This window comes from Manihot esculenta, chromosome 2, assembly GCF_001659605.2.
Source record: "Manihot esculenta cultivar AM560-2 chromosome 2, M.esculenta_v8, whole genome shotgun sequence".
NCBI lineage: Eukaryota > Viridiplantae > Streptophyta > Magnoliopsida > Malpighiales > Euphorbiaceae > Manihot > Manihot esculenta.
Window position 1 is genome coordinate 37,544,341 of NC_035162.2, and position 6,000 is coordinate 37,550,340.

The following is a 6,000-nucleotide window of genomic DNA, read 5'->3' on the forward strand; positions in this document are numbered from 1 at the left end:
TGCCAGGACTGTTCAGTCAGGCAAGAGCGAAGAGTTCAGATTCGACAACCAAGGGATTCTCCGCTACGGGCATAGACTATGTGTACCAGACGATATCAGTTTGAAAGGAGACATTATGAGAGAAGCTCATAATGCGAGATATAGCATTCACCCTGGAGCCACCAAGATGTATCAAGATCTGAAGAGAGTGTATTGGTGGCCAGCAATGAAGAGAGAAGTGGCACAGTTTGTGTCAGCCTGCGAGATATGTCAAAGGGTGAAGCTAGAGCACCAAAAGCCGGCTGGAATGCTTAACCCACTGCCGATTCCAGAATGGAAATGGGAGAATATAGCCATGGATTTTGTAGTGGGGTTACCGGCGACGTCCAACAGACTAGACTCCATATGGGTGATTGTGGATAGACTGACTAAATCTGCTCACTTCATTCCTGTCAGGAGTGGCTACTCTGTGGACAAGCTAGCGCAGGTATATGTTGAGGAAGTTGTGAGGTTACATGGGGCTCCTGTTTCTATAGTGTCTGACAGAGGACCCCAGTTTACCTCCAGGTTTTGGCGAAGTCTGCAAGAGGCTATGGGCACAAGATTAGACTTCAGCACTGCTTGCCATCCACAGACTGACGGACAGTCAGAGAGGACCATCCAGACCATAGAAGATATGCTTCGAATGTGTGTGCTAGATTTTGGCGGATCTTGGAGGCAGCATCTACCCTTAGTGGAGTTTGCCTACAACAATAGTCATCATGCTAGCATAGGGATGGCCCCATATGAAGCTCTGTATGGGAGGAAGTGCAGGTCACCAGTTTGTTGGGAAGAGGTTGGAGAAAGGTCCCTAGCAGGGCCTGAGTTAGTCGAGATCACGAACAGGGTGGTGCCCATCATCAGAGAGAGGCTCAAGACTGCTGTTAGTCGGCAGAAGAGCTATGCAGATGTTCGCAGAAAGCACATAGAGTTTGAGGAGGGGGATCTGGTCTTGTTGAAGGTGTCTCCAATGAAAGGGGTGGTTCGTTTTGGGAGGAAAGGTAAGCTGGCTCCGCGGTACATTGGACCTTTTGAGATTTTGCAGAAGGTCGGAAATGTGTCGTATAAGCTTGATTTGCCTATGTCTATGGAAAGAATCCATCCAGTCTTCCATGTTTCGATGCTAAGGAAATTTGTGTCAGATCCGAGTAAGGTTCTCAGCGAACCAGATGTGGAGATCCTAGGAGATCTCACGTATGAAGAACAACCAGTGCGGATCATTGACACCCAGATCAGAAAGCTAAGGAACAAGGAGATCCCGATGGTGAAAGTCCTCTGGAACCACCATAACATAGAAGAGTGCACCTGGGAGACACGGGAGTCTATGCTCCAACAGTACCCCCATCTCTTTTGAGGTGAGTGTTATGTGCTTTATGTTATGTTTTTACTCTGTTTTTGAGTTAGAGAGGAACATTCGGGGACGAATGTTCTTAAGGGGGGGAGAATGTAATACCCGGCTAGACCCCGGTATCGGAAGTCGGGATTCGAGGATGTCGGAGCTTGCCCTAAGGGTATAAGAAAGGTTTTTAAGATGTTTTTAAGTGTTTTTATCATGTTTGCATGTTTTGAGTTAAGAAAATTGAGTTTTGAAATGAAAAGGCCAAGGGGACAAAAGCCAGGTTCGGCCGCCGAAGGTGAAGTTCGGCCGCCGAAAGTTGCATGGTTTCGCATGCACGTTAGGCCGCCGAAGGAAGAGTCGGTTGGTCACTACAAAAGCCCTTTTGCCCGAGACTTGAGTGTGAAACACTCTGTTTTTGGGTCAAAGGTAGGTTCAAGCTCTCCTTGGTGTGATTTCTCATGTTTTTCTCAAATCCTGCATGTTTTAACTTGATTTGAGCTTTGTTTTATAGATTTGAGCAAAAGGAAGCAAAGTTGAGCACTTGGAGAGTTTGATTGAGTTTTTCCCCATCTCCAAGCTTGGATCATCAATCCTCTAGTTCTTCAAGAGGTAAGCATGGATCCGCACCTCCCTTTATGTTTAAAGTATGTTTTAAGAGTTTTAGAGAGTTTTATGGCATGTTTTGGGGGTATAAACATGAGTTTGAGCATATGTTGATCATATGAGTTTTGTTGTTGTTTTTGAGGCTTGAGCTAGTTTTTAGGCCTCTATATGCATGAGATATGATATATGTTAGTTGAGAAGTGTTGGTATGCATGTTATGGGTGTTTGATAGGATTTGGAGGCTGAGAGCATGAGTTGTGCTCGGATTCTGCCTTTCTGGAGAATCCAGGTTCGGCCGCCGAAGCAAGGTTCGGCCGCCGAACCCCTTGTGGAGGCAGTTTCGGCTGCCCAACCTTGCCCCCGAAAGCTAGGCTTTTGGGTGAGAAAGAGACTTTCGGCCGCCGAAAGAGGGAGTTCGGCCGCCGAAAGTGCATGAGTTTCGTCTCTGGACGAGACTTTCGGCCGCCGAAGGTGCCGCCGAACATGCATGAGTTTCGTCTCTGGAGGGAGGTTTCGGCCGCCGAACCAGCCGCCGAAAGTGCCCAGTCCAGCCTTCTTTTGCCCATTTTGCCATGCATGCCTATGATGTTTTAGAGGGGTTTTGGGGAGATATTAAGAGTTAGGTTTAAGTAAGTTTGGTCCTCATTTGAGTCCACCTGTGTAGGTGCGGACCCGAGAGACCAAGGAGGCCCACAGAGTTAGAGTGACACAGAGACTGCTCAGCAGTTGACAGAGGTGAGTGGAACAGAACTTTATTTTAAAAGTTAAGAACTGTTTTAGCATGATTCATGCATCATTAATGCCATGTTTATATAGGATGCTTTGCATTAGTATTCACCAAGTTGAGGCATTGCATTATTACTTGTATATGTGGATTGGACCGAGGCGATCTCAATAGCCCATAAGTCTGTCATTATTGTATGTCCTGTGTGAGCTCCTTTGGGGCCGGGCATTTACCTTGAATGAGTCCTGTGAGAGCCCTTATAGGGTCGGGCACCATGAGTAGTTAGTGAAAGACCTGTGTGAGCTCCTTTGGGGGCCGGGCACTGACAGAGGGAGTTTTGGGATCATGTCCAATCCGAGATGTGAAATGTTTGTGCAGTGATGCATCATATGATAGCATGTTTTAAATGTGATTTATTTTATAGATTCCGCTCACTGGGCTTTAGCAGCTCATCCCTCTCCCTAACCCCATTTTTCAGGGCCTCAGAGAAGAGAAAGAGAAAGAGAAAGCAAGGGTAAAGGCATGTGTAATAGTATAGAATAGTGGACATGATAATGATGTACAGTACAGAGTTTATGTAATGTATAGAAATGATGTAATAGCAAGTTATGTATTGAGTTATAGAATTGTGCTTGGCCCTAGTGTATGTTTATCCCTTTGCACATGATCATTTTATGATTGAGATAATGTTGTTATGATGCGCTAGGCTTGGTGCATGGTAGTCTTTCTATCTCTGTAGTTACTGTATGGTACCATAGCAGGTATCACTCTTCGAGTGCATACAGACAGAGCATGCATAGTCCAGGCTTAGTTGATGAGAAAAGTTTCAAGAAAAGAAAAGATAGGCAAGCAAAGAAAATAAAAAAAAAAAAAGAGAAGAGTAAGTAACAGTTTTAAGCTTAAGTATGATCATGTATGGGTTTTATCAGGTACACAGAGTTGACAGTAGGCTTACTACGGGTCCCGGCGGCCTTAAGCCGATCTGGATCCTAGTGCCGGTGATGGTCCGGTAAGCGGGCTGTTACACAAAACTTTACATAGTTTACTGTATTATTTAAACTTAGATTTATTACGTGTATACCCCCTAAAAAACTTTCTTCTGACTTGCGAAAGATCTGCCAATGAGATGGCGAGTCTTGAAGAAGTTTTATCTCACAGTTCAATGCTAAAGCCATATAGGTGGAAGAACAAAATCATGAGATAGCATGCGAAGCATTGAAGAAAGGGACGAGAAACATCAAATTCATGGATTCCTTGATTAAAAACTCGGCCGCAATCTATCAACAGTTGATAGATAAAGTTCAAAAATATATCAGGTTGGATGACGAAGTTCAAACATTAAAAGAGGATAAGAAGGCGAATTAAAAGCAAAGTCAAACGCCCGAGAGGGGAGGACATGAAGGAAATCATAGGAGTTATTCTATTTCCTGAAGAAGGGATGATCAAAGTAAGTACAAGAATTATACTCTGTTGAATGACTCATGGACTCGTATTTTGATGTGGATCAGGAAAAATAACAAAGAAATCAGGTGCCCGCCCAAGCTCAATCCCGAGAAAGCAGAGAAACGAGACAAGATCAAGTACTGCCGTTTCCACGAAGATCACGGTCATACGATAAAAGAATGTCGACAACTAAAGGATGAGATCGAGAGGCTGATAAAAGATGACACTATTTGAAAGTTCACCAGGAAGGGAAGAGAAGAGAGGAGACTTGAGCCCGAAGAAAAAACTCCCAAAACCACCCCTAACCGAGAGCGTGTAGGGGTTATATATGTAATAACTGAAGGACCTAGAGATGATCAGGGAAATTAAGCATACTACAAAGGTATTTGCTAGTCCGGTAAGGTGAAAAAAGACCTTTTAAAAGTCTCAAAGATCATTCGCCCAGAAGCCTTATAAGCTGGCCAAGCAGGAAGGCTGAGTGATTGGCTGCTCCTAATAAAATTGTAACATAAGATAGTTTTTTTGATAATAAAGTTAACGAGGTATTTTTCATATGTTGTGTTCTTCAGTGATAAGGAACAATGGGATTATCTTCTTAAAAAAGAAAAAGACTAAGGAGACAAGAAGAGGCTACAAGGCGGGTTCCGTCGAGCCAGGTCAGGTCACAAGACGGGCTCTACTAGACCATCCGAGTGTTGGTCCCACTAAACAAGGCCACAAGCGGGTTCCACCAGACCAAGTCACAAGGCGGGTTCTGCCAGACTATTCGGGCGTTGGTCCCATTAAACAAGGCCACAAGACGGGTTTCATATAGATCACAAGGCGAATTCTGCCAGACCATTCCGGCATTGATCACACTAAATAAAACCACAAGGTGGGTTCCGCCAAGCTAGGTTATAAGGTGAGTTCTACCAGACCTTTCAGGCGTTGGTCCCAATAAACAAGGCCACAAGGTAGGTTCCGCCAGTCCAGTCACAAGGTGAGTTCCGGTAGACCATCCGGGCGTTGGTCCTACTAAATAGGGCCATAAGGTGGGTTTCGCCAGGTCAAGTCACAAGGTGGGTGTCGCCAAACCATCCGAGCATTAGTCTTGCTAAACAAGGCCATAAGGCTAGTTCTGCTAGTCTAGGTCACAAGGTGGGTGTCGCCAGACCATCCGGGCGATGATCCCATTAAATAAGGGCACAAAATGGGTATTGCCAGGCTAGGTCATAATGCGGGTGTAACGACCCGAAAATCGGACCGTTACCGGCGCTAGGATCTAGATCGGCTTAAGGCCGCCGGGACCCGTAGCCAGCCTAACATACAACCTGTACACCTGTTTAATCCCATACATGATCAACACATACATAAAATTTTTGAACTTTTCTCATTCATTTACCAAACTCAACCTGTACATGCACAATCCATAAACATGACCATCAACCCCACATTGGAGTCCTCATCAATGTTCCAATGGATTGGACAAACAAACAGCTCAAAATATAATTTTAACTCAAAACTAAGATTTTAATCTATAAAAATTTAAAAAAAATATAACAACTAAAAATAATTTAATTTCATAATAATTTCTGAAAAATAGTTTAAAGTCTAACTTCTAAACTAATAAAAACCATACAATTTTTATAGATGAGACTTAACTCAAAACTAATAATTTAATCTATAAAATTTAAAAAAAAATATAGCAACTAAAACTAAAAATATTAACTCACTTTTTAGAAGAAATTAGCTTGAAATGAAGTAGTTAATGGTAGCTCTAAGCTTATATATGAGAAATATTTAAGAAAGTTTGAGATATTTGAGAGAAAAGAAAGAGAAAGGAAGAAAACTTAGTTTGAAGTTTGAACTTTGATTTGCTGTGTTGTTTGCTGGA